The sequence below is a fragment of the Stenella coeruleoalba genome, assembly GCF_951394435.1.
Source record: "Stenella coeruleoalba genome assembly, chromosome: X".
Lineage (NCBI taxonomy): Eukaryota > Metazoa > Chordata > Mammalia > Artiodactyla > Delphinidae > Stenella > Stenella coeruleoalba.
In genome coordinates, this window is record NC_137152.1 from 93,778,580 (window position 1) to 93,797,956 (window position 19,377).

At 40.1% G+C, this 19,377-nt stretch overlaps 1 protein-coding gene across 1 annotated transcript in view; it reads left to right on the plus strand.

Moving 5' to 3' along the window:
* Window positions 1-13,384: 13,384 nt before the first annotated feature.
* Window positions 13,385-19,377, plus strand: part of PLS3 (plastin 3) — an 87,635-nt gene continuing 81,642 nt past the window's right edge. The window contains exon 1 of the mRNA XM_079911378.1: window positions 13,385-13,476. The gene's annotated coding sequence lies outside the window, so the exon portion shown is untranslated. The remainder of the gene's footprint in view (window positions 13,477-19,377) is intronic.

Genomic DNA, 19,377 nt, shown 5'->3' on the forward strand with positions numbered 1-19,377 from the left:
TTCAAAAGTCCCTCTGAAAGCATAACATAAAGAAGGAAAAGTTGTCAACTTAATTAATTTATAGTTTGCAAGTGACAGAGAACATTCACCACTTGTTTCTATAGCAGGCACTGGAATCCATTTATGGAATGCCAGTGACCTTATATTCTGAAGACAACTGCTTATCTGTCTCCTTAATTGAAAGAGGGGGATATGGACTCAAGGCAACAGTCTCTGGGAACAGATGTCTGAAGGAAAATAAAACAATTATCAGGATAAAGCAAAAGGAAATTTTTACTAACAATCCTTGTCTAACTATATTCTAATTTAGGAGTCTTAGACCAAAACACTTCTCCTTGTACAATCCGGTACCCGAATTGACCAACGTAACACCATTAACACTTCTGAGTTTTTTGTTGTTCTTTTTTTTTTTTAACAGAAAAGACTTTCCTTCAAGATATTTAAATTGTAATCATAAGAGAAATGTCGTATTCCTTCCTTGACAGTTGAATGGTTGGACAGGGGTTAGTTTTGGTAAGTAAAAGACTGAAAAGGAAGATGACACAGGCTGGGATACTTGACCTGACCCATCAAAGACCAACTTTGCAGGAGAAAATACCAAAGAATCTTAGGCATCCATATTAATTTTGTTTGTATCATGCTTGATAGACTGATGGGACAGAGATAATTCTGGTACACTACTTGCTAGCTGAATACCCACCCAGAGCCCAAATTTCTTCATATTAAAATCAGCATGGAAAATGGTCCCTTCTTGGTTACTGGGCAAATGAAAACTAAGTGGGGGTCACTTCAGGTAATCTGGAAGGGAGTTAGAGCCAAGATTTTTCTCCCAGCTCCACAGGAGGTCACTACTTGAGCATTCCCAAACTCAAAGTGGGGAATTAGACTTGGTGAGTTTAATTCTCCATGTTTAAAAGGGAGTTTAATTCTTCATGTTTAAAAGGATAGGTTCAGAACTGAGGGATTTCAGTTCGATATCTAATTTATCGAACCTCTGTCCAGGGCTAGACATGCCAATTAACACACTGAGTAGTCACTGTATACATTGTAATTTGAAAGATATTTTAAGGATTATGCATCCAAATCTCCCCTCCCCTAACCCCTTGAAACTGGCTGTCCTGATATACTACCATTCGCCAGGACATTTACTGATTGGGAGGGATGGCAAGGAGTTAGCTAATAACACATTAACAGTGATGAGTTTATCTAATTCAAACCTATCCATTGGTACTTAGGGAAAGAAATCAGAGACTGAGAGCACACAAGCAAAGGCAGATATTGTAGGGATCCTATGAAGTGGGGGAAGAGAGTTACTCAAATAATGGAAAAGAATGGGTGAAAGAGCTCTAAAGATGGATTTTGCCTACATTAATTCAACAGACATTTATTGAGCCAGATACTGTGTCAGCACTGCAAATACAAAGCAAGGGGCCTTCCCTTAGATTTCATGGTCTACTGGGGATGTGGGGAATATGTGAATTCAGAAGTTTAGTCCAATCTTACATTCTAGTAAAAAGCTTTGGCAGACAACTCAGCCTCTTCTTCATCTTTCATCAAACATTTATTTGCTCTATTATGTACCTGGGACTTAGAAACTAGGGACACAAAGCCCAATAAGGTGGAATCACTGCCCTCAAAGAGCTCCCTATACCTGGTCGGAGACATAGACAACAATGACAGCACCATGCTCTGGGAGCTAAGTATGAGATGTTGTGAGAGTGCAGAGATAGAACCATTAGCTCTGCCTTGGAGGGGCTGGAGAAGTCATCTCCAAAGATGTCATTTGATACAGGACTTGAAGGATGGTTAGGGACCTGCTAGGTTAAAAAGGAACATGAAAGCAGACCTCACAGAGGAACAGAGGGTAAATGATAGATGTACTACGTACCGATACTTTATTTATGTTATATTTGATCCTTCATTCAATAACAACTAATTGAGCACATGCTATATACCTGGCACTGTGCTCAAGTGTTAATCCTCTGAATTTTCTTATGAGTATACCAAGGCAGACAGAGACTAAATAACTTTCTCAAAGCCACACAGATAGCAAGGGACAGATTCAAACCAAGTTCTGACTCTCCTTAAATACACGTTTTCTATTCCACTGTCAAAAGTGGATTATATAGGTATACAGGCATATTTGGGAAATGATGAAATAGTTGGTTTAGCTAGAATATGAGGGAATGCGTGGGTGGGGTGAGAAGTGGCGGCAGACAATCTGTGGAATGTTTCACTAATTTGCATGTTAAGGTTTATATATCTGATCATTTGCATTCAATTTTAGAAAAGGAGAAATAATTCCTTTTTGTGCCTTTTCAAGAAGATCCTGGAACAGGTATAATAATAACTTTTTAAAGTTTTTAGAAACTTATGACCCCGCAATGTTGAGAGGAAAACAAACCAAGAAAGAATTAAAATTGATTCTCAATGCAACCATTTTTTACTTACAATTACGTTAAAACACCATGAATATTTATCACCCAGCTTTCCAGACAATATGCCCGAACCCAACCGAGGAGCAGGGAACAGCTGTCTGAAGCAAATATGAGGATACCAAATAAAAACCACAACCTTCATGTTGCATCATAACTATATTGTATTTATATAATCTCATGTTTTCATTTTCCAAAAACCATTGCCAAATTGTGCATACACCTTGAAAATTCATTACTTATAAAATTAAATCTCATTAAATGATCTATAAATGTATTAAGAAGTGTTACAAAAGAAAGTGTTTTGCAATAAAGATTAAGTTGTTGTGTGGTGCAAGCCACCAGTTTCATAGGATTTCTATTAAGCCTTCAGGGCAGTAATTGAAATGACCTATCTTAGTGATCATGGGAAAGAATTGTCCCCTGTACTGAGATTTAAGATGTCGGTTTTAAGATTGTAGATGTTAATGTTTAAGCAAATATTTAGCTTCCATGAAGCATCAAAGCATTATAATTAATTTAATGGCTTTTAATAGGAATAACTGAAAACACAGAAATTAGCTCTGAGCATGGCACTTTCATTTTAAAATTTTAAGTAATTGAAAAAAAACCTACTAATGGTTATGCATTTTTTGGATTTCGATAATACTTTATCCTTTCATACACAGTTTTGTAATTTATATATCAATTTCCCTTTTAGAAACAGAATTTTTTAAACATCTTTATTGGAGTATAATTGCTTTACAATGTTATGTTAGTTTCTGCTGTATAACAAAGTGAATCAGCTATATGTATACATATATCCTCATATCCCCTCCCTCTTGAGCCTCCCTCCCACCCTCCCTATCCCACCCCTCTAGGTGGTCACAAAGCACCGTATTTCTAATTATTTATAAAGCTCTATGAGGGACTTCCCTGGTGGCACAGTGGTTAAGAATCTGCCTGCCAATACAGGGGACACGGGTCTGATTCCTGGTCCGGAAAGTCCGGAAGATCCCACATGCCACGGAGCAACTAAGCCCGCGAGCCACAACTACTGAGCCCGCGTGCCACAACTACGGAAACCCGCACGCCTAGAGCCTGTGGTCCGCAACAAGAGAAGCCACCGCAATGAGAAGCCCACACACTGCAACAAAGAGTAGCCCCCTTCGCCACAACTAGAGGAAGCCCGCACACAGCAACAAAGACCCAATGCAGACATAAATAAATAAATAAATATATTTTAAAAAACCCCAAAACTCTATGAGACATTTGGAAAAAATTATACTACTACCGGTAAGCATTCAATTAGTCCACTTTTCTGGCCTGAACTTTGGAGGCTGAGCTGTTCCAAACCTTCAGAGGATTTTCTTTCCTCCACAAAAAAAAAAAAAAAATACTAATGGAAGTATTGGTTCATTTTTGAGAAATTTATATTTACTTCAAAACGGAAAGTAAGATTGAGAAAAGACCTTAATGTTCTGAATCATTTCTGGTAAAAAGAATGATATCTATTACTATTTTAAATATTTCAAGTTAAATTTTAAAGACGAAAGACTCCCGAACGACTGCTTCTAGTCTGGCACATCCATCCGTTCTGTGCATCTGGGGAGCTCTAACGCATAATCATATGTCACTGGGAGGTAGGAGAGGCTGGTATTCATATCTGGGTTTAAAGGAAGTACTGCCAACCCTTTGCAATCTGTTAACCTATGCCTCTCTCCTTGGTGGGTTTTCTGCTCTTGAAATTTACACTGATCCAGAATGATTAAGTCATGTACTTGACTGAGAAGTACCTGCTTCAGACAAGGTAACAAAGAAACTGGAAAGGATAAATAAGCCTAGAATCTGTTTCTCAGATTTGAAGAGAAAGGGCTTGCCCTCCTTTAACAGAAGAGAAGGACTTTTGTATACTCAACAATAAGGAAAGGGGGAAATGAGAATTAAAGAGGCAAACTAGGTGAAGTCTTTCCATTGTGGCGCAGAATGACCTGTCAAGTGACCTCTTTGCAGACATTGAATTGTTCCTCCTGTTGTGAATAATTTACTCCAGCTTCCCCAGGAATAATGTACTGACTTTCATGCCTCTTAGAATCAGACTAATTAATTAGAGAGCCGACTTAAAAAAGTAGTCGGAACAAGGGATCTTTGCATCGTGTGACCTGTAGGGGGCACTGTCTCAAAACCAGCAAATCATCTCTATGCTGAGCTGCTATTCAGGTTTTCCTTGTCTTCACTTGCCTCCCCTTGCCTCCTTGTCAAGCCCTCATCTTGGACTGGGTCCTTAAAACTTGGATTTTGCATTTCTTTTGGTTGACAGGGTTCCTGATCTTGGTCAGTCCCGGCCCTACTTTTGCTCTGTAAGTGCAAGGTTTTGGAGACCCACTTACACCCTACCTGCTATTTGGGTACACTCAGGTAGTACCTTATTGTTGACTTCCCTTCTCCAGGAAACTGACAGCTGGAAGGGACTCTATCCTGCTACATGGCCTGAGTTAAGGCAGGGTCACTGGAATACATCATTATCTAGCATATTTGCAAATCCACACTTAAAATTGAATTACATAGAAAGAAGATTATAATCCTGAAAATGCCATCTGGTAAGGTAACTATAAAAGGACTTTGAAAGAACCAAAAGATTACGGCAAGTCATTTTGCTCCTGTGGGCCTCTGTTTTACTAATCAGTAAAGTGAGGGAGATGGTCTATAATGTTCCTTCTAACACAAAAATTCTATGATTTTCATTCTCAAATTATTTTATTTTTTTGAATTTTATTTATTTTTTTATACAGCAAGTTCTTATTAGTTATCCATTTTATACATATTAGTGTATATATGTCAATCCCAATCTCTATTTTAGTTTTTAAATGTGATGCTTCAGGAGACCCTATATTAAACAAATTAAAGAAAATGTCGGCCATATGCTATGGGTGTTTTGTTATCAACACATTTATGTTGAAATATATTTCATTTGTTTAAAACTACCTCCCTCCGACACACGATTTATGTGACTCGTAATTCAGGGTTCATCAGGTAGGACAAGTTGGGCTATAATAGTATATTTTCTGGAAAATTTGATAAATTAGGCCTCTGTCTATATCCTGCCTAGAGGATAAACTGAATATCTGTTGTTTTCTGTTTGTAACAAATAACTGGTTTGACTAAGCTATCCTATATTTTAATATCCTGTAGAATATAGCCTGAAAATAAACTCTCTTTATTTCCAGTCTTCAGAGTCCTAAAATATCTATGTTATTAATCCTGGACATCACCTAAAATATTGCTTAAGAGGAAAACAGAATTATATTTTTCCTGCTGCCATTGGCATGAATTTCTATTTCACGGATCCACTGACTTACTCTTCAAAGGTGACAGTGTCATTTGGTGGAAAGAAAGCACGATGTGTAGAATTATAAAAATAAATACATGCTACTATACACCATCAACATTAGATTAGGCATAAGTGTAATAAACATGCCTGCTTATCAATGAGATTTACCACTAGTGGGCTAACCAATTTTCCATGGAATTGAGAAGAAAGGTAAAATCATCAGCTGCATTCCCATGCTTTATTTATTTATTTATTTATTTGCGGTACGTGGGTCTCTCACTGTTGTGGCCTCTCCCGTTGCGGAGCACAGGCTCCGGACGCCCAGGCTCAGCGGCCATGGCTCACGGGCCTAGCCACTCCGCGGCATGTGGGATCTTCCCAGACCAGGGCAAGAACCCGCATCCCCTGCATCGGCAGGCGGACGCTCAACCACTGCACCACCAGGGAAGCCCCCATGCTTTATTTTTTGGGATAAAGTACAGTGAACGTTTCCTGTAATATCCTATGGTTCTATTCACAGGCTGTAGAGTCAGATATGAGATGGAATATCTCCTCCCCACTCCTGTACCTTCCAGCTTCTACATTACAAGCCAAATGATCTTGGGCAAAAGTTACTAATTAATTCTATAAGCCTTATTTTCTCATTTGAATATGGGGATAATAACACTTCCATTCATGGAATAGTTATTAGCCTTAAATGAGATAATATACATAAAGTTCCTAGTACAAGTCCTGCCACATAGCAGGAGCTCAATAAGAGGTAGCTGTAGTTGTCATTCCCCCCACCCCCGTGGAATTCCGCAATTGTGATTACATTCAAATTTGAATAGTGATAAAGAAATGAGAGTAGAATACAGCTATCCATCAGTTGCTTGGTATTAAAGATTGTAAAGACCTAAGATTGTAATGTGCAAAGGAGCTAATTTCTATCTTAATCTGTTTCATATCTTCAGTCATGAACCAATTCTAACGTAAATATACCCCTTTAAGAACACAACTCCACCCGGATACCAAGTCCAAATTGGGGCAAGCACAGGAACCCAGATGGAGTCAGCAAACTAAGCTGCTCCAGGCCCAACCTGTTGCTGCTTGTTTTTGTAAATAAAGCTTTATTGGCACATCACCAAGGCCATTTGTTTACTTATTGTCTGTGGCTGCTTCTGTACTCTTGACAGCCAAGTTGAGTAGTTGTACCAGAGACTATATGGCCTGTGTGCCAAAGATATTTACTATCTGGCCCTTTGTAGACAATGTTTTTGACTCCTGACTTAGAATATTCCTACGAGTCTGATCTCATTTCACATGGTGTACTTTCCTGAAGACTCCCAAATATTTTAAAAAAATTCAAAGTTTACTTAAGCTTAGTTACTTCTAGGCCTACTCCATTCCGTCCACTAGATGAGATGTATCTTACTATAATGGTGCCAGTGTGTGAAAGGGAATCCTCTCTGAATGGACAGGTTTACACTCTATTTACACACTTGTTCAGGTGACCCTATGACATTGACGAAGAAACAAACCAGTGGATGCATTCTTGGTTCTGAATTATCAAAGAGATGTTTGTTGGTTCAAAATGAAACTTCTTGTCCTCAGCCCTTCTGTGACATTTTATAAGGAAACTCTTGGTTATTTAGACCAAATGTCCAATTATCTTTCTGACTGCAATTAGTTATGAAAACATTGGCATGATATAATCCCTAAACCAGTATAGTCACATGATTACTTAAACCTTTCTAAAAGTATCAGAGAAGAAATATATCTTTTTTTTTTTTTTTTTTTTTTTTTTTTTTTGCTATCCAGCTTCTGTTTCTGGCTTATTTGATTTGTTGAAATCAAATGTTTTTGCAGTGTTGAAATCTCTTTTGTGGTAAATTGAAGCACTTTGTCCTTCTTGCAATGACAGTGGCAAACAAGGGATCATGCTGAACAAGAGGTAGATGACTTTATCTCCCAAGGCCCTTTTGATTTCCGAGTTTAGTTTGTCTCTTGCAATACCGATCCTTTCTATACTTGTTTCCTGCCGTCACATGCCATATCTTCACTAGTGTGGTTTTCCTGTGCTTAAGCAGCCTAATTGTGTCAGTCTCTTTTTTAATACCAGCTTTATTGAGATATAATTCACAACACCATACAATTCACCTGCTTAAATGGTACAATTCAATGGTTTTTAGTGTATTTACAGAGTTGTGCAACCATCAGTTTATTTTAGAACATTTTCATGGCCCCAAAAGGGAACCCCATCGGCAGTAACTCCCCATTTTCCTTCACATCCACCCCTCCCCACCCCAGCTCCCAGCAACAATGAATCTACTTTCTGTCTCTATGGATATTCCCTTTTTGTACATTTCAGATAAATAGAATCATACAATATGTGGTCTTTTGTAACTGGCTCCTTTCACTTAGCATAATATTTTCAAAGTTCATCTATGTTATAACTCTGTCAATCTCTTTTTAAAGTCACATTTTGTTTGTTTAGTAGACACAGACTCATATATTTATGGTATTTAACCAATGACCTATGTGGTGAAAGCTCCTTTTTCAGTCTCTTGATCCATCCATCTGCCTTCAAATACTAATATCATTTAAAAATCATATTATATTCTCTCTCTCTCTCTCTCACACACACACACACACACACACACACACACGCTCTTATGCACACAGACACTTTTAAATTCACTAATATCTGGCCTAAAATATTTGAGAATCAAACAATCAAGAATAATAGGCTATTATTCAACATAGTTTTGGAAGTTTTAGCCACAGCAATCAGAGAAGAAAAAGAAATAAAAGGAATCCAAATCAGAAAAGAAGAAGTAAAACTGTCACCGTTTGCAGATGACATGATACTATACATAGAGAATTCTAAAGATGCTACCAGAAAACTTCTAGAGCTAATCAATGAATTTGGTAGAGTAACAGGACACAAAATTAATGCACAGAAATCTCTTGCATTCCTATACACTAATGATAAAAAATCTGAAAGAGAAATTAAGGAAACACTCCCATTTACCATTGCAATTAAAGAATAAAATACCTAGGAATAAACCTACCTAAGGAGACAAAAGACCTGTATGCAGAAAACTATAAGACACTGATGAAAGAAATTAAAGATACAAACAGATGGAGAGATATACCATGTTCTTGGATGGGAAGAATCAACATTGTGAAAATGACTAGCTGTACTACCCAAAGCAATCTATAGATTCAATGCAATCCCTATCAAACTACCACTGGCATTTTTCACAGAACTAGAACAAAAAATTGCACAGTTTGTATGGAAACATAAAAGACCCCAAATAGCCAAAACAATCTTGAGAAAGAAAAACGGAGCTGGAGTAATCAGGCTCCTGGACTTCAGACTATACTACAAAGCTACAGTAATCAAAACAATATGGTACTGGCACAAAAACAGAAATATAGATCAATGGAACAGGGTAGAAAGCCCAGAGATAAACCCACACACATATGGTCACCTTATCTTTGATAAAGGAGGCAAGAATATACAATGGAGAAAAGACAGCCTCTTCAATAAGTGGTGTTGGGAAAACTGGACAGCTACATGTAAAAGAATGAAATTAGAACACTCCCTAACACCATACACAAAAATAAACTCAAAATAGATTAAAGACCTAAATGTAAGGCCAGACACTATAAAACTCTTAGAGGAAAACCTAGGCAGAGCACTCTATGACATAAATCACAGCAAGATCCTTTTTGACCCACCTCCTAGAGAAACGGAAATAAAAATAAACAAATGGGACTTAATGAAACTTAAAAGCTTTTGCATAGCAAAGGAAACCATAAAAAAGATGAAAGGACAACCCTCAGAATGGGAGAAAATATTTGCAAATGAAGCAACTGGCAAAGGATTAATCTCCAAAATATACAAGCAGCTCATGCAGCTCAATATCAAAAAAACAAACAACCCAATCCAAAAATGAGCAGAGGACCTAAATAGACATTTCTCCAAAGAAGATATACAGATTGCCAACAAACACATGAAAGAATGCTCAACATCACTAATCATTAGAGAAATGCAAATCAAAACTACAGTGAGGTATCACCTCACACCAGTCAGAATGGCCATCATCAAAAAATCTAGAAACAATAAATGCTGGAGAGGGTGTGGAGAAAAGGGAACCCTCTTGCACTGTTGGTGGGAATGTAAATTGATACAGCCACTATGGAAAACAATATGGAGGTGCCTCAAAAAGCTAAAAATAGAACTAACATACAATCCAGCAATTCCACTTCTGGGTATTTATCCAAAGAAAACAAAAATACTAATTTGAAAAGACATATGCATTCCTATGTTTACTGCAGCATTATTTACAATAGCCAAGATATGGAAGCAACCCAAGTACCCATTAATAGAGGGATGGATAAAGAAGATGTGATGTACGTACATACAGTGGAATATTACTCAGCCATAAAGAAGAGTGAAATCTTGCCATCTGTGGCAACATGGATGGACCTGGAGGGTATTATGCTAAGAGAAATAAGCCAGATAGAGAAAAACAAATACCGTATGACTTCACTTATATGTGGAATCTAAAAAGCAGAACAAACGAACAAACAAAACAAAACAGAAACAGACTCAGAGATACAGAGAACAAACTGGTAGTTGCCAGAATGGAGGAGGCATGGGGGAATGAGTGAAATAGGTGAAGGGGAATAAAAGGTACAAACTTCCAGCTATAAAATAAATGTCACAGGAATGTAATGTACACGTACGGAATATAGTCAATAATATTATAACAACTTGTATAGTGGTTGATGGTAAGTGGACTTATTGTGATGATCATCTCATATAAAAGTATCACATCAACATGTACACGTGAAACTAATATAATATTGTATGTTAATTATAACTCAGTTTTTAAAAGATGAATTAGGCCCTACGATCTGCCTTTGAGCTTCTGAAAGGAACCCTGAAGACCAGATGTGCAAGCCTCTTTTTTTTTTAATATTTATTTATTTATTTTAGCTGCGCTGGGTCTTAGTTGAGGCACGCGGGATCTTTTAGTTCTGGCATACAGGATCTTTTAGTTGCTGCATGCAGCCTTCTTAGTTGCGGCATGTAAACTCCTAGCTGTGGCATACATGCAGGATCCAGTTCCCCTACCAGGGATCAAACCGGGTCCCCTGCGTTGGGAGCGCAGAGTCCTACCCACTGGACCACCAGGGAAGTCCCTGCAAGCCTCTTTATATAGATAGGAAAACTACCAACTTTGGGTTACTTTGTGAATGATCCTATATGGCTTAAATTGATGGTGTGATAGATCAGAAAGAAATGCAGTTTGAATAGAGCTTTGAGTCTGAGGCTCCTTTCTTAGAGCAAAATGTTAGCCTCTGAAAAGGACTTTTAGATTTTGCGTAACACGAAAGTAGCTTAGTTACATCAAGATGGCTATCATAGCAGTATTCATTAAAATGGAGTTCTACTTTGTTGAGCTTGTTAAACAGGAATCTCAACCAGCATCCAAATAGGGCAAGTTTTATCTGTTGGAAACTACCGAGGCACTGAGACACAGTGCCATTACCTGGGCACCCTGTGGCTTTGAAACTGTGACCACTGTACTTCCATTAAAGTGACATTTCTTGACCACAAACTCTTACTGAATTCTGACATCAGTGTTAGTAAATAAAGTAAAGCTTCTATGTAAGCTTTTTTGAAAAGAAAAAACCAGGAAAGTGTAAATAGCATATGCATAGGATTCTTACTATTTTGACTTATTCTAAATTCTAACACTTGAAAAATAAACTAAAATAGAATACTAAGTTAAGTAATTGAGACAAATATATCCATACTCAAAAATTTAGCTTGCACAGTCCCTTCATACAGACATTCTAAGTCTGTAAATTTAAGTTTTAAAGCAGGTGGAAGCTCTTCAGTGGTGACTTAACAGACGCCATAAAATGTAGAAAACTGAAGTACTGTATTAGTGTATCTAGAAATTTTGTGTAAAGAATTCCAGAAACCATACCAAACCTTGGGCCAATTACTGAAAGCCAGAAATCTCACTGTGGATCCTCTCGTAAATGTGTGTGGCGGTACACTTCACAGTCCACACAACACGAACATGTTGAAATCAGTATTTTTGTGCTGACCCAAACCTGACCCAATACAAAATCTCTCATACCAGAAATTTAATATTTCCGATAGCCAGATTGCTCTCTCATTTCTTTTTCACCTTTCTGTGCCTTTCATATGTTTTTCCAGTTGGTTAATCATTAATTAATATTTAATGAGCCTTTTTCCCAGTGCCAATTCCTTCTCTGCTAGTGTAGCCTTTAGGCAGTATATGAACTCCCCTCTTCTGCCCATTCAAGAAGCGCCAGCACTCACTATAGGTTAATTTCTCTAAGGAAATTCATAATAGCAGATGAAGTGAGGGTTCCTTGACAAGATCATTCGATTTTCAGGCCACTCTTTTTTTTTGGCCGCGCCCTGAGGCATGCGGGATCTTAGTTCCCTGACCAGGAATGGAACACATACCTCCTGCATTGGAAGTCTTAACCACTGGACTGCCAGGGAAGTCCCAGGCCACTCTTAATTTAGCAATTTTCGTAGTGAATATAAAATGAGAAGTAAGTGAACCAATTTTTAATTCTTAAAAAACTTTCCAAGCACACATTTCCTGAACAAAATGGTTGTGACTGAAACAGGAAAGGGCTTAGCCTTTCTCTTCTACAGCTGTGCCACAAGCTCTTGACCTGACCCTGGAGAATCCGTCAAACTCTGGTCCTTGGAGCTGATTTTGGACCTGGAGTGAGCCAAAGGATTGGAATGCACAATAAGGAGGGGAAACCTCCACGTGTATTAATGAAAGAGGTCAATTATGACACAGAGGCCAAGAAGAAGAAAGGGTCCTCTGGGAACCAGGAGCATGTCTCCAAGTTTTCTCTGGTGAAAGGAGACTGATGAAAATTGACATCCATTTCCAGTCAAACGAGTGGGAACCACGTTATTTCCACCTTCCCTTCCCACCTCCACCTCTCATTCCTTTCCGCATGGACAAACAGACCAGACAGGTGATTTGGGTCAACAATTTACTTGGGCACGAAGCCAAAAACATGAGAGCCTCGTCCTGTCCATATATCTGCTCCCTAGACCTCGCTGGAAAGGGAAGATTGCTGAGGTTTTCCCTCTGCGTTGTTCCGCACGCAGGCTGATTGGAGCAGAAGAAACTAAGTACTAGTATTACTAGTCCCTTCCCATGCCGAGATTCTCTTTACGATTCTGTGTTGAAACTGTACTCTCCAGAGACTTAAATAGGGGCTTGGTGACGTTCAAACTCTCGCTCCAACATTCTCATCTCTTCGTTTATTCCATACGATTTTTTGGAACGTGGTCCCCGAGCCAGGCTCTGAGGACTTCTAATCTCTTCATAGCCAGGGAGGGGAAGTAACAAGAGCGGAGGACCAATCTCCGCTCCCAGCCGCAGAGTTAGTCCCCATCCCTCCAGGGCGCCCATCCCGGTGCCTATTCTCCCAACTCCCCACCCAGTTGATGTGACAGGCTCGTGGCCCAATCCCCTTCCTGGTTCCCAGCTGACTGCTAGCACCACCGGAGCCAATGGCGGCGGCCGAGGGGCGGAGGGGGCTGGCAGGAGGGGAGGGAGCGCTGGCTTTAGAACCACAGCCGCAAAAATTCCGAGCGGCAGAAGTTGTCTGAGTGCGTCGGTTGGAGGCTGTCTGGCCAGATCCGGTACTCTGCGACTTTATGTAAGTGCTCTGCAGGCGCGGGAGGGCACTAGGGGAGCGGGATCCCTGGGCGTGGGCATGAGTGGGTCCAGGAGAGAGCATCTCCGGGAACCTCGGCAGGAACGTGCCTGGCACGGGAGGCGGGGGACTGAGAGGGAGGCTGCAGAAATTTCTGTCCTAGACCTTGGGCGCCAAAGCGGTCGTTCGCATCAAGAACGGGTGGGAGTGACCGAGTGTTCCCCACGACCACCGCCCGCCGCAAACACGTTTTCTGCTTTTCACTGGAGAGATGGTGCTTTCTCACTAGTTGCTCTTAACTTGTTGCCAAACTTGGGCTGGAGTCCTTGACGCCAGCCCTTGCCCTTCTCCCCTTCCGTGGCGGCGGCCCCGAAGTGGAAACCAAGCGCCTAACTTCCCTCTGTCGTCCTTCTTCAGCTACTGCCACCCTCCTCCCCCCCTCCTCCGCCGGCTCCGGACTCAGGAAATCCCGGAGCCGGTCGCCGGCGACGCCTCCAGCCCCCGCTCGCCCTCCTCGGGTGACCTCACGGGCTCACCCCGGCCCCCGGGCTCCACGGGGTGCGGTGGCCCAGGGAAGGAACGAGGCTCCGGTTGCCTGCCTGCCGCCTGCTTCCCTTACCATTAGCGAGCGAATCGCTATCGCACCGCGTCTCCCTATGAGTAAGCACTTTTTTCCTTTCTGTAGCAGGACATCTCCGGGCCATTAGGGCAGTACCTTTCCGTTCTCCTCTCCTCAGATCCCGAGCCGCCCGTCTGCTCCCTTCTCAGCTCCTTTGGCTCTGCAGCCTCGAGCGCGTGGTCGGGGCAGCGGCCGCCCGGCACCTCCCGGGGCTCCTCTGGAGGCAGAGCCGAAGGGGCGGGGGGCGAGGGCAACATCCCCTCCTCCCACAGAGCTGCACTTGCCGGTGTTTACATTTCCCGACTCGCAGTACTTAGCGGTCTAATGAGAGGCCGGGGGACGCCGACCACCCCCGCCCGGGCTTCTCGCCAGTCCCAGAGTTGCCGCCGCCGCTGCTGCTACTTGCTCTAATGTGCTGGCGGCTCCGACGGCCAGGCTCCAGGGCAGAAGATCCCAACCTGGGAGGTGGAGTGGGCTTAATGCTTTCTGACGTTTCCTGTACGCGACGCAAATTCTTGCTCCACACCCTATCTGCACAACATGCCGGGTGGTACTCAAGGTTGAGTTTAGAACTAACTGGGTTGGAGAGCCTCGCCGTTTAGGATCAGATAGACGGGATGCTCGGGGTGCCCGACCTGTTACCAGGGATGGGGGGTGGGGAAGAGAGCCTGGCTGACTGCACAGTAGGTAGAAAACCTAGGTGAAATTAAAAACTACTGAGACGTAAGCGCACACTCCACTTTACAGGATGTCACAGTGTATTTGGGAGCTTAAACTTGATCCTGAAGATCCAATTTACAGTGAATTCCAACATAGTGGCCGAAGCCCCACATATGTCAATTGGCATCACGTGCCCCAAGTCTCTGATGCCCCTAGGGTAATGGTCACATGACTTCTTTTGACTTTAAAACTGGAATGTAATGGCTGAAGTTCATTTTCCCAAAACTACCGTGACAAAAAAGGGGAGGGGGCGGTGTGAACTAGCCTCTACTCAAGGGAGTTCTACTTGGATTTGGATGAGGGGAACAGAAAGGGAAATTGGATGCTCAGATTTTATCCAAAATAAAAAACGGAAGCTGTTTTTAAAATAAGTGCTTGAAATATGTTTGTGCTGGGATATATATCTCCCCTGTGGCCCTTCAATCTAGTTATGGCTTTTCTAAATTTTAAAAATATCTTACTAATTATTTTCTAGAAAAATCGTCCATTTATTCATGCCCTATTTCATTCCTAAATGATAGATTTGAAGCCATATCCCATAAGATAGTGTTTTTTAAAAAATTAGGCTTTGTCCATGTCCCTGGGTCTGGCCTATATTCCAGTTGAACTGTTCTCTATATTAGGCATCTGCTTGAAGGTGGTGGATAATCTCTTGGCTAAAATTAACCATCAGTTATTGTGGTTTGGAATTAATTGGATCAGAAATCAGGCAGGGAAACAGTGGACACTAAATTTAAGAAATCGAGCTAGTTGGGTTTTTACCTGTCAGTACTTTAGTAGAATAATGAGAGGCCACAGAAACAACTCCCATAATGACCAATACCCACCCAAGTGGCCCAAGTTAAGGTTGCTGTTGGAAAAACATGGCAGTTTTTGCTATTCAGATTATATATTGCAGAGTGTAGAAATGGGCAGAGGAATCTCTGAGGTTGAGAGTTTAAAAGCTTTACTTATTTACAAAAATGGATCCAGTTGATACGTATTCAGTCTGAAAACAACTAGGGCAGCTAAAAATGAAACTGGGAATATTTAAGAGATTTTGGCTTTGTATGCTTCAGCCAAAAATCCTTGTCTCCTTACTGCAGCAACCTCTGAATGACTTGAGCACTACATTTTCATGCTGTGAATGGGTTTCTGAGCCTAAAAACTAGAACAACTTTAAAGCACATAGTTCTGACCACAAGGCTAGCCTTGCGGCACAGATTAGCTGGAAGTGGACTCAAACTGCACCTGAGTTAATTGGAGTTAACTACACTGGGAGATAGACCCCCCTAGTGGAAGAGAGGTGATAATATAATTTTAGATGGAACTCCTAACAAATATTTAACCTTAAAAAAAGAAGAGCACAACTATCCAACTAGGTTAAAGTGGTAGGGAGATAAGTTCTTTTTAAAATAGTATTAACTCATGTCAAAACAGGATCCTCTCTAGGCTCTCCAACCAGTCTTTCATTGTCTCGGTGTGTCCACTCATTTACAACTACTGACTTCATTTTTTAGTCATATGATCTAATGAACCCAGGCTTTCATTAAAATTAGAGGATTATGAGTCTAATTCTTAGTTTCTACAATTAGATCTAGAAAGTTATCAGACTCTTTACCTGGGGTGGGAGAGCCAAATAAATTATGCTCTGCCTTGATTTAACACAGACAATCAACACTGAGGTCCAAGGTCTCTAGTCTAGTCTGATGCCATCATTTAGAGTCAATTGCTAAAAATGTCTAGGCTCAATGCATTTTGGGTAGAAGGATTAATTATAACTAGTGAGTAATATTTGGGTTGAGATTAAGTCTCTTCTACCAATGGTTACAAGCACATTAGACTTGACTGTGACTGTTTATACTGGCAGAATGTCAATATCCAGGGCACTATTAGGAACCCCATGAAATTTTGCTCCTAGGCAAACAGCCTGACTGTTACAGAAAAGAAGGGGGTAGTAACTTGGTAGTGGTGCCTGAGCACTAAGGAGATTCTGTATGGTGAAACTGATGACAAAAGGAAGAAAATTCACTTGCCATTTTTCCATATTCTGTTTTAAGCATTTCTACTTGCCTTTCCAAGAAATTTACTGACATAATATTCTTAGCACATAAGATAAATTCATGAATTTGCTATTGCTATAATCTAGGTGGAATGAATATGCCAAACTGTTTGTTTTTGCTGTTTAGTACAGATTCCAAAAGTAGCTGGTATAAAATTGAAAATGAACATCTATCAATACATGAAAACTTGGGTAACTGTTTTTGGAATCATTTTGTACTTGCTCATGCTCTTTTGGTGAAAAGTAATCCAGAGGGGGAAAGTTTAATCTGTGAAAATAATAAAACTCAGTTTAGAAGAAAACAGCTAGATCATGTTTTGAGTCTGTAATTATTCTAGAGAGTGACACACCATATGATGTATGTTCATTGTGTTGGAGGTTTCAAAAGTTTTTTGGATACATTATACTGTTGGAAGGTCTTTTAGATACCAGTGGTCACGACTAGCTGTTTTTAGTGATGAGAGCTTTGGTTAAAATTATGGGCTAGAAATATAAAAAACTGTCTGATCATGAAATGTCAGTCTCAGGAGAAGATCTGATAATACTTGGGCCAATGGTAGTTATGGAGGTGAGACAGTTTCCAAAAATTCAATATGCTTAATAACATTGAATTTGCTCTATTCTTAGCACTTGAAAGATAAATATTGGTGAGTATAAACTGTTTTAGGGATGAAAAAGCATTGCTGTTAAATGAAAATTACAATGCTAAGGGGGACGTATGTTGGACTTGCTTCAGAAGAACTAGATTCTAGACATGGCTCTGCCACTGACTCATAGTTTGACCTTGAGAAAGTCACTTAAGATTATTATATTGATAATTAACATTGAGTACATACGTGTGCCAGACACCATGCATTTTCTCAATTGTAAAATGAGGGCATGGCTCAAGGATTTTGGCTTGCTGGGATTTTTTTTTCTTTTATAAGATATATCTTTTATATAGATATAGTCTGGCTTATTTCAGTTATATTTATCAGTTGATTTTTTTCCCAATTTTAATGCAATTATATTGAACCAAGCTAAATACCTTGTAGGCAAATTGGTGACTCTCCGGTCACCAGTGGCTTATTCCGTGACTAATGTTATTTCTTTAAAATATAGAGGTACCATTTATATCATTCCTTATCAAGGATTTTTGGCACATTAAACTTACTGATTTTATATTATGACAAAGCTTAATTTCTCTTAACGGTCTAGAAATTTGTTTGATGATAAGGAGGTAGTGTTGTTTATTGGAAAAGGCATTGAGTGTGGACTCCAGGATCTTTTAGGCTACTACAGTTTGCACAGACAGGCCATCTTCAGTAAATCATGGAAGTTCTCTGTTTTCATATCTGGATTTTACTTTATTTGTAAGCCATCTGTTTTCAATCTGTGTATTTCACAGGCATGCTGAAAGGATAAATGAGCTATGTAAGTCTTGGTTCTTCAGCAGACAGGTGCTATATAAATTCAAAGTACTGTAGTAGTATATCATAGAAACACTAAAGCTTTAATAAGAGTTTACAGAAATGGTAGAATTCTCATCACTTAAGCCTTGCCACATTTTTACTTGTCTGTAAATGTTCTCCAGCCATCCACTTTTACAAGCTAAGAAGAAATAAAGCCAGACATAATGTAATGAAAAATAAGAGAAATGGTTGATAACAAGAGAATAAAAACCTATATGTGTAATACTTTCTTATAATTTTTTTCCCTCAAATATTGTGCCAAGTAGCCTGTAAAAGCCATTAATGTGGTGGTGTTTTTTTTTTTTAACCTTTCCCAAGTAACTACTGAGCAGTATTTTGGCGTTCATTGGTAATGGTTACAAAATACTTTGGCTTATCATACTTCATTCTTAGTTTTGTGATTGCCCGTAATAGGAGGTTTTGTGTAAAATTACGCATGAAAAATCAAATGTTTCTCCTTATAATTGCACTCTAAATTGCACATGCAGGTATGGAAAAGTGCATAATGGAGGAGATAAACTTATGTTTAAGTGGTGTGCCATCATTAACACAGAAAAGGTGAGAAGTTAATGCAGGTCTTCATTTGAAAAACAAACATGTTGGGCTAGATGGGGTCTTTGTTGCTGTGCGTGGACTTTCTCCAGTTGCTGCGAGCAGGGGTTACTCTTTGTTGCAGTGCAGGCTTCAGTAGTTGTGGCACGCAGGCTCAGTAGTGGTGGCTCACAGGCTGTAGAGTGCAGGCTCAGTAGTTGTGGCACACGGGCTCAGTTGCTCCGTGGCATGTGGGATCTTCCCGGACCAGGGCTCAAACCTGTGTCCCCTGCATTGGCAGGCGGATTCTTAACCACTGCGCCACCAGGGAAGCCCCTTAGGGGTTATTTTCAACCCCCACCCTCAAAACTATTAACTTGGAATTAATTTTCACTGTGTATTGTCATCTTGCCGATTACATGATAGTTCTTTAACTCTGTCATTCTTTGTGTTATTATGCATTTTTATTTTGTTAAAATTATGTTTGCTAACATTTGTTAAAATAGCACTTGTGAAGTGATAGCACTTCATGAAAATGGAAT